We start from the raw sequence: 10,904 nt of genomic DNA, 5'->3' as shown, positions 1-10,904 counted from the left end.
TTCCAAAATATACGGTTCCATTCCACAACGGGAGAGAAAAAGCCCCCGGACCCCTGGCTGGGAAGCGAAGGCCCTTCGTGTGGCCCAGCTTCCTCTCTAGCCATCCCTCCACCGGTTCCTGCAGGAGCATTTTCCTGCCCGCTTGCTGTTTCCCAAAGGAGCCAGGTCACTTCTGAATTCTGTGTCTTTGGACACGCTACCCCCTCTACCTTAGAATATCACCCTTTTCTATCTCCTGTGGCAAATTCTTCTCGTCCTTCAAGGCCCAACCCCAATAGCACTTTCTCTGTGAATCCTTTTTGAGATTCCCCCCACCAGTCTTTGTTTTTCCCATGTCACCCCGTTTCTGCCTGTCTTACACCATCATGCGATGATCTTCTTATGTCTGTCCCTCCAATGAGACTGTGTGCTCTCTATATTTCCTGGATTAAGAACTGTGTTGTGCATATTCAATGTGCTTTTAATAAGTACTTGATAAATGTGCAAATGAGCACACAGGCTACAATTCTTCTGAGTCCATCTGTGACATCTCCAAAAACTTCAGAGATTTACTCAAATCTACATCAACTTGAAGACTGTTATTTTGCACGTCTAGGTGTCAGGGTTTCTTCCGGGATTCATCCCAGATCCAGGCTCCCCTCAAGAGTATGCTCTTCCGTCCTTAAGAACAAGCACCTACTACTAGTTCCCATTCTTGGACTGGGAAAGAGAGGGATTAAACCCAGCCCATACACACAGTGCCATGGGACCAGCCAGGGACTATCTGCCATCCACGCAGAGGGTTCCAGGGAGAGAGGGGAGGGTTGCAGCGATTCTAGTTGAGCAAAGCTGTTCTGGTAAGTGTAATGGGACAGAGTCTTTGCACACCCTTCCAGCAGCGACTATAGCATGACAGGGAAAATAAATGAGAGGGGATTAAAGGGGGAAATGTATTTCTACTCCTATCAACTTTATCTCACAGGACTCAGGCAAGGGCCCAATGTGAATTGCCCTCAAGCCGTGTGAACATCTGCAGGTACATCAGGTAATGCGTCAGAAGTGCTAACACTGCACACGCAGTTCCCAAGGACACTCCCCTCCTGCTAATTTTCACACAGCAAAACTGTGTGAAAATTAGATTCCCAGCTGTTCTTCGATAGATTTTAATCAAAGATCTGTTTCTCTTTTTGCCATGAAACTGTAGCCTCGCCAAACGGCCGTGGCCAGAGCGGGGCTGCCACTGAGCCTCGGGGAGCGGCAAACCCTGATGTGGGAAGCCGGAATTCCAGGAGTTGAGATCCTACCTTCAAAACTGCCCTCAAGGCCTGCAGTGAGATTAGCCCGGAACTTTGAGGCATGAGGTATGACGGCTGAAGGTGAAGCTTCCAGTGTTTGATACCCCAGGCTTGAAATCAGCTCAGCCATTTTCTGTGTGACCTTTGACAAGTTACTTAGCCTTTTTTGAGTTTTTGATACCTTTTATAAAATGACTCACTCTCTCACTGTATACAAGTCTCTTCTCCTGACAGAAGCCCGCCTAGACCACTCAAAAATGGTACTTCCTGGGCTTCCCTGGTGGCGCAGTGGTTGAGAGTCTGCCTGCTGATGCAGGGGACGCGGGTTCGTGCCCCGGTTCGGCAAGATCCCACGTGTCGCGGAGCGGCTGCGCCCGTGAGCCATGGCCGCTGAGTCTGCGCGTCCGGAGCCTGTTGCTCCGCCACGGGAGGGGCCACAGCAGGGAGAGGCCCGCGTACCGCAAAAAAAAAAAAAAAAAAAAAAAAAAAAAAAATTGTTTAGCATATCGCTTAGCATATTAGAAGCTCACAGTGTATGATAACTAGAAGTTTTAATAACACTAATAATAAACATTCCATCCCTAGAGTCATTTTTTAAAATCAATAGTGGCAATATGACTTTATGTAGTCCTGTTTTATATTCTTTAATGAATAACCCAGCTTCTCCCAAAAAAGGATTTTAGGTAGTTTACAAAAATATGTAAAACTAGCTGTACCAACATAAGTTACATCATTCTGGAATATTTTTACAGTTGTCGATACATTTTTAATATGTTTTATTTGCTTACTCATGTATTTCACGGCAAACACAATTAACAATCTCATTCTTCTCATACACAACACTTAATGAGACTAGTGATCAAACTTTAGAGAAAGAAGCATTCAGTTGTCCCCAACAAATACATGCAGTGGTCTGGTCTCTGCCCCACTGTGCAAGCACCCTTGCTGAGCTGCGCTCATTCTCTGTCCTGCCAGCTTCGCATCTCCATCTGAGGAAAGTAGCTCTTATAAAATACAATAGGTGTCAACGAGCGTTCGGGAATACGGTTTCCCACAATGACAGTATTTAATGGGCTTAATGTATTTAATGACTCGCCACTATGGTGTACTGCAAAGCTCACAGCTGTAACCTGTTTCCTGTTTTCCCCTTTCATTCCCTTTACAGGGTGTAGATCTTTGTGTTCAGTGTTCCCATGTGGTTAGTTTGAGTTTCACTCGTCTTCTCATTTCCATTTATTCTTCTCATCCCGCAGTGGCCTCTGTCCATATGTGTCATCTTGAGCTCTGCTTTACTACCACATTTGCCTTTCTTATAAGGCTCCCAGAGTCTTTAGACGTGATTTAGTTCTTTCTACACTTCTTAAATTATTAGATTAAGCAAATATATGTCAAAAATTCATAAAATTCCTTAATTAAATTAATAAAGGCTCAGATAGGAGCCTTTGATTTAACTGACAAATCTTCAGAAATGTGTTTACTTTTTCGTAAACAATTTTGTACCTGGTATTGTCCAAGACAGATGACACGTTGAATATTATACATTGTAGAAATTCTAAGCTTAACTCAAATTAGCTCAATAAAGCCTCAGAAACGCGTATTGTTTATAAATGGACCTAATCTGAATCTTCACTATTATAGTTTATAACAGGCTTGCTTTCTACATGATCACCAGAAGTTTGCACCAGTTGAAGTGGTCAAGAGAAAACTTCATCCGGCTGAACCTTGGGAAAACACTCTAGCATTAAATATTCAAGAAAGATTCCAGAATAGAAACAAAAAACATGAGAAGAAATCACCAAGATGAGGAAATCAGGAAAAGATAATCAGATAAAGCAAAGGGTAAAATAATTCATAACAAACAGATACCATATTTTTCTGCATACTTGCTGAAGTTGAGCCTCAGCCACACATCTGGCTGTAATGGGCAGAGCAAAAAGGAAAACATATTTGCTTATGAGACTCGCAAACTGTCTGTTCACTCAGGAGAGTCACAGGTCTTCCTAGCAATGAAATCTTAGAAAAAATTTCCCTTGTGGGTCTTAACGGAGGGAATAATCTGTAAGGGAGTGAATTACTTCCTCAGCAAGCCCCTATACTAAATACCACGGAGAATTAAACAGGAGTGCTTCTCACAGCATCCACAGCAGCAGTAAATGTCATTACCCACAGGGCCGCTCACAAAAAGTGGTCCATGAGGAGTCCAAGACAGTGGTGTCCCAGGATGCACCTCTCAATTCAGGAACAACTTTTAGAATTTTTTTAAATAATAGACTTATTTGTTCATTCAGTAAATATTTATTGAGTATTTTATGGGTCAGGTACCATGCTGGGCATTAGGGAGGAAGTACTGACAAGACAAACATCGTCCCTTCCTTCAGAGAGTAACATACTTGTTGGAAAGATAGACCAACAACTACAAAACGTTGAGATGTGTGCAAGATGAGAGGACATCCAAACTCTGGATTTTCAGCTCCTTGACCTTCTCATCTCCAGTTGCTTTTTCCTCCACTTTACTACAGCCGATCTAATCTTATTACCACACACTACCTGGTTATTACTGCAATCAGCACCACCTCCAAATCTGCTCCTGAAAACCCGATCTCTAACTCACACCTCCTCATGATTTTTTAACCTCACTGACTTCCCCAAACCATCAGCCACGTTCTCATTACCCACCAGTCAGTCCCCTCTTTTTATTTTCTTTCTTATTCATTTAGATCACATAGTCTATAATTTATAATCACCTCCTTGAAAATTTCCTCTGCTCCTTTATACCTCTCTCGTCTGTCAACACTTGCTTCGAACAAAACATGCCTGATGGAGTCCAGTTTACCCACACTTCCATTTTAAAACTAGAATATTACTGGAGGATAAACACACAAACAAAATATAGGTGACCAGTTTCACTTTAAATTCATGATCAGAAACCTGAATAAGACACTCAACACTCCTCTTATGTTTGCCTGGTAAATTAGCTTTTCCAATATCATGAAGATTATTTCACATCGTCTACAGTTTCTCTTCTCAAACCTTCCTCAAATATGAATTAAACATGATTTTTAAAACGCTCTTTATGACTAAAAAATAGAAACCATCAGATAAGAATTTATGCATCCTCTTCCCCACCTAATCTGTGAATCTATATCCATCTTCTCCATTCCTCTTGTTTCAATGGAGGAAGCAGAGCTTCTCCAACAAAAGCCCATCTACCCTCTGGAGCTCTGGAACCCTAACCCCAGCACCTTTTCAAGGGTTCCCTTCTCTTTGCTGCATTTTCAATTCGTGCTTGTTTTTGGATCATCCCCATCAATGCACAAACATGCTAAAGAATGTCCCATGGTAAAAACAGACAGACAAAACCCCAATTCCCTCATCCAACATTCCCGTCCAGCTCCTCAATTCACACACAGTAAAACAAACAAACAAAAACCCTCTGCTTTTTTCCTTCTCATGGTTTATTCCAGCTTTACTTCTACCCATAGGACTCCAGTGAAACTTCCCTCTTAAAATCACCCATGATCTCTCTGCTCTGTGTTTTGTATTTCACCTTAACCTCTAACCAGTCCTCAATGAAAGCTGCCCATCTTCTGCTCTGGGAATACCACATTCCTTTAGTTTTCCCTCTTGCCTCAGTGACCCTCTTTCTGAAACTCACCTGCTGGCTCCTCTTCCTCTACCAGGCTGCACGTCTGAGCTATGCACTCCTATATTCAACTGTCCACTTGACACACAGGTGTTGGAAGGACAGCTGGTGGAGAGAGAGATGATACCCTTGTCAGGAGGCTACTTATAGAAGTCTGGGCAACAGATGATGGTAGCAATGGATATGGAAAGGAGTGTGTTGACCCAAGAGATGTTCAGGAGAAAGGGTTATCTGGACTTGGTGATTGATAGAGGTGGCAGGGGATGGGAGAAGTAGGAATCATGGATGACAACCAGGGCAGTATCTTTCACTAAGATTAAGTTGGAAGGAAAATGGGCTGCATACAATGCAACCTTTAGAAATTTTCCAAAAACCTGCCCATGGAATCAGTGGCATTCATTGCTTCAAGAAAAGGGTACACACAGTCTAAAACAAAGGAGTTATTCCTTTACTTTGAGTTTCAAATTCAATCTGTTTTTTTCTCATCCACAGACGACAACATTTTTTTTTTTTTTTTTTTTGCGGTACACAGGCCTCTCACTGTTGTGGCCTCTCCCGTTGCGGAGCACAGGCTCCGGATGCGCAGGCTCAGCGGCCATGGCTCACAGGCCCAACCGCTCCGCGGCATGTGGGACCTTCCCGGACCGGGGCACGAACCCGTGTCCCCTGCATCAGCAGGTGGACTCTCAACCACTGCACCACCAGGGAAGCCCGATGACAACATTTTTGAAAGCCAAGCTTCATTGAAGGAGAAAGGCATTTTCTCAAATCTAAAACTCACTGTTCACATATCAAGGGTAAAAAGTTTGGAGTTCTGAGCATAAAACTCTACCAAGCTATTAGGTAGGCTAGGGCCTATCACAGGTAGGGTTCTTTGAAGCTGTCATTTAGATGGAGTTTGGGGTATAAGATGTTTACTGGGGCTCAGCAGCCGTGAGAGGAAAGGGAGGAAGCAGGATTTGGAAGTTAAAGAAGTTGAACTTCAAGGCAGGTCCAATGAAGCCTTGGTCCAACCAGTGGGGAGCTCTGAAATGAGCACTGCCTGTCAGAGTGGTCTGCTTGGGACTCGAATGGCTGGGCTTCTACACCCCTGCCTTACTTAGACGTGGGCTGCCCTGGGAACCGTGTGATCTCAGGTGAGCAGACTCTGCAGCTCAGGCAGTCCCTGAAGGGGCTAAGCTGGAGGCCGTCTGCTGACAGCACCCCCCATGCTGGGGCAACAAGTCCTCCCTTGAGGGGTATCTGGGAGGTACACATCCATGTCTCCTACAGGGAACTTCCGGTTTGGGGAAGAACTGGAAAAAGCGGGAGAGAAGGGCAAGAGGTGAAATATGTGTGTCCTTAGCTTCTAGAAAAAAGTAACATAGTTCTAGTTCTTTGGGAATATCCAGCCAAAGACACAGCAGACTAAGTAGCCCTGCAGTCTGGAAAGCAAGCGTCCTTTTCACAGAGACTTGTGCCAACCATGCCTGCAGGTCTTAACAAAGAATGACCACAGTCACAGTACCAACAACAACCCTGGCCTGCATGGGCATGGAGTACAAGCTACTCACGTGACAGTGGTCAATCCTCTTGGTTAACTCCCCTGCTTCTCCTCTAGCTCCATACCCTCCATGACAACAAAAGTGGCAGAGCTGTGACCACTTCCACCTCTACTTGCTAAGGAAGGACTTCGAAGCACATGAGGTGATGTGTATAGCTTATCCCAGCATGGAGAGAAATACAGAGCACTTACTGGAGTTCCCTCTTCAAGACCAGATTCTCTTATGTCCCGTCCTTATGAACTCTAGGGCTCTTGAGTTCCAAGCCTAGGGGAGAAACTCTAAGCCCAGCAAATTTGGAAGAATCCCTGATGAATGCCTTTGAACCAATTATTTAGAGTAAAGGAGGCATCCATCTCCCTACATAGGGGTGGCAGCCTTCACAGAGCAGACTAAGGAAAAATGATGATGCTAGCTCAAACCCTGAGGGGGTTTATTATATTACAGTGAAGAAACTAAAGCTCCTCACTCCAGCACTTTTGAGTCAGGGTCCCCCCCTCCTCTTGTCTCACTTGCCACCCCCTCAGAACACCCCAATGAAATAGAGCTAGAAGAGAAAACGACAAAGCCGGGTTGAGGCAGGCCCTTTTCCAGATCACTCATTAAACCACCAAGTACTGAAACACTTTGGAAGGCTTTTCTATCTAAACTCTGAGAACAAAGACAGAGTAAGGCTAGCACAAATGAAGTGGGTGGAACAAGGATCAAAATGCGGGCTAAAAGCAAAATTCCATTTTTTGGTAAATATAGCTAATGAAAATCCCTTATCTATTTATTTTTTCCGCAGCACATGGCCTGCCCAGTGCATTCAATTTCACTGAGCACTAAACACTCTGCCAAGTTCTGGTGACACAGAACGTGCTCTCATGGAGTTACAGTGCAGAGGGAAAGGGGATGAATATTTATGTTCTATGTCTGTAATCCCACAGCCTAAAAAGCATGTGGTATTATCCCCATTTATTGAGTTTCAAAAGAATGGAGGAGGGAGCTTTAACCCAGGTTTAGCTAATTCTAAAATTATTTCCACTCTAAAAAGTTTTTTTATTTTAAATCATATTTGATCTGCAAAACGCGAACCCCCCCATTAGTATTCAGAGAATTGGAATACGCCCTCCAGGAAAAGAAAAAAAAAATACAATTTTTGAGAAAATTTTGAAGGCCTTCTAGGAATTCAAAATGTTTTAAATAACTTTCACTGAGTTGGACCCACACAGCAGTGAATGAGACCAATCTGAACCGGGTTGGAAATTGGAAATGTTCAGTCATACTCTCAGCCAGTGCTTGACCCTGGGCTTTTGCTGATAAACTCACTAAGGATGTGAGAAAACTGGCAGGTACCTTTGGAATATGTGAACCATTGAGCAGATTGCTGCTCACTCACAGCCATGGCTATGGCCCCAGCTAGCAACTTCTATGATGGTTAGAGATAAAAAATGAAGGAGCTCAGTAGACTGAGCTGAAAGCTCCTTGTCATGAGGATTCCCAGGCTACTCTCTTAGGAAAGCAGCCTGAGGGAGAGCCACTCATGGACCAGCAGCAACTGAGACACAGAGAGCTCCCTATGACCATGCACTTACAGTCAACACTCACTGCACCCCAGCTCTCTCAGGCTGTGCTTAACATGGTGACAATCAATCACTCATCTCATTAAGGGGTGCCCATGGGGCTTGACTCTGCCTGTTTAAACAGGAAAAAGCAATGGCAAAGTATGTGCCCTCTTCTGTAGGTATATTATATATTTTCACAAAAAGTGAAAAAATAAAAAGGTAATAATGACAAGCTGGAGTCAGAGCCTGGGACCAGCCTTAGCCACCTGCTTCCTTTCCCTTCCTCTGTCTTCACAGTAGATGGGGCAGCCTACAAAAACCTTCATTTCAGCGTTGGGGTGCAGATAATAAAAGGCAGGGGCTGACCATCATTCCTAGCTCTCATTCCATGAAGGAAAGTCGAAATCTCTTTTCAAATGACTGATTTCACAGGGTTCCTCATTGTAGATTTTCCGTATTCCCTCCAACAGGAAGTTGGAAAGCGCAACCGTGTTTGGAGCACCAGCAGGTAGAGCTGGAGAGCTGACTGAGCCCCCTTGGTTAGGGGACACTTTAGACAAATGCTTGGGGAACTGAGCAGATAGCACTTGGATGGGACAAAAGGATCAACTTATAGAAGATGCTGTGTATTCTTATCCCGTGGACGTTGTCAAGGAAAAATCATTGTGGAATTCCTTATTTCATTCATTCATTTATTCATTCATTCAACAATAGTTAGTAGATGCCCATCACATGCCCAACACTGTGTTGAACACTGGAAACGCAGGACGAAATTAGATAGGCACAGTTTCGCCCTCATGGAAATTACATTCTGAAGAACTGGCTTAGCTTAGCAGGTAAGGACGTTCCTGCACTTTAGCATTAGACAGACCTTTGTCTGCATGCTGGCTCTGACATTTAGTTGGAACTATGTGACCTTGGATCTTAGGCAACTGACTCAATCTATCATCCATAAAACAGGGGTAGAAATATCCATCCCAGTAGTTCTCAACAATCCTAGAATCACCTGGGAAATTTTAAAAAATATCCCTGCTAAGCCACTCCCTAGATTTTGATTCAGTTGAGCTGGGTAAGCGTCAAATCATCAATAATTTTAAAAGCCACAGATACTTCTACTGAGCAGCCAGTGAAAACTACTCCTCTATCCTTCAGGGTTAGTGGGAGAATTACACTGAATAGTGCACATGAATACCTCACGCTTAGTAAACGTAACTTTACTGTTAGCTTTGATTCCAAACATAAAAGATGCTAACTCGGCAGAGGTCCACGTATCTGGGGGAAGACTGTGAAGGTGAAGCTGGTCAGTGAGCGAGTAAGAGCTGAAGAAGATGATTTTGACAGTGTTACTCCTCAAAAGAAAAAAACGACTACCAGTCTATACCTTGACCTCAACTCAATAACCATCTCTGATGGGCACTGATTTTAACAGGTTAGCTAACTTGGCTATTTCAACAGATGGCTTGTTCTGGGCTTCTTTATTTGTTTCTTTATTTTAATTGTCATTGTGAGAACAAACCACAGTTCAGAGTTTAATAATGTGATCAACATGAAAGAACTCAGGGAATATTGTTCCCATGAACCCTTCCAAAGAATCTACTAGAATATAAGATTTGGGCATCAAAATATCTAGAGAAACATCAACCTAAGAGTGCTGGCAAGCATTATAAATGTTGCTACTTGTAGTACCAAGACTAGATGGGGTTAAAGGGAGAAAGAATATATTTAATGACCATATGCTCAGGCAATGCAGATAGGCTATAGCTCTTAGAATAGAAAGCGAATGGAAAGAGCATATGCAAAATCTTAAAACTCTTCTCAGTAATTATATGAGTAGTGGTGGTATCAATACCATTATTCTGAGACTCATATATGTAAATAGCACCAGTAAATGAGTAATTATGAAGCACTGGATATTCTATTGTCCCCTAAGTACTGGGACCCTTGAGAACTGGGACCCTTGAATGAGAAGTACCAGTATGAACTCATGATGTATTCTATCAAGAGGTGTGTGTGTGTGTGTGTGTGTGTGTGTGTGTGTCTGTGAGACAGAGACAGAGACAATGAGCATGCCTAGCAACCCAGATTCTTAGGTCATGGTCTTGATGTACTTTGCATTTAAAAAAATAAAGAGGCATTTTGAAGAAATGGCTGGTTTGAGGTATAAGATGAGCCTAGAACATCTTTTTATATCAGGTAGTAAGAAAGCTACCAAAACTATTAAGATCATGTCAAAGGCCCTCAGAAGTCAATTTGAAGAGGCTCCCACTGGCTAAAGATGAGACAATTTGAACTTCAGAAAGGATAATAATTACAATTGGAACCCATCAAATATATTTAAATACCCTAATTCATAATAATTGTTTAAATAGATTTGGTTATTTGGGAAGGAAAAGAGAGCGCCAAACATCTTGAGAAGTGATAAATAAAGAAGAGTCAAGCATATACATTGTCATTGCTACCTAAACTGAGTACCCCTGGGTACCCACAAAGTGGATGATAGAAATGACCTTATTGTAAAATATTCCAAGTAATAAATGAAGAAGAAATTATAGAATAAGAATGCCATTCTTTTGCAAGCTCTAAAGAATTAATAGATTTAGGTAATGAGCATGAATGGCTGCTAAAATCACCACAAAAGAGAGAAGCAGATACCGTGTGCTTTATGAGGGAAAGGCCTCACCACCACCTTAGTGGTGCCAAAGTGTAGCCCAGTAGCAGAGCAGATTCTGAGCATATGCAGAGCTAGTCTTGCCAAAGGGGCAGTACTGAGTCTGAACAACTTCTGCATCCAGCTGTCAATCGACAAAAACATAGAAAACGGAGGAACATATTGAGCTATACCATAGGACACAATCAATAAAGCAGGACTGTGGGAAACTCTACAGATCAAATGCCCTGG

The sequence above is a fragment of the Lipotes vexillifer genome, unplaced genomic scaffold (assembly GCF_000442215.2).
Source record: "Lipotes vexillifer unplaced genomic scaffold, Lipotes_vexillifer_v1.1 scaffold24, whole genome shotgun sequence".
NCBI lineage: Eukaryota > Metazoa > Chordata > Mammalia > Artiodactyla > Lipotidae > Lipotes > Lipotes vexillifer.
The sequence above is the reverse complement of the archived record's forward strand: the minus strand, read 5'-3'. Positions refer to the sequence as shown.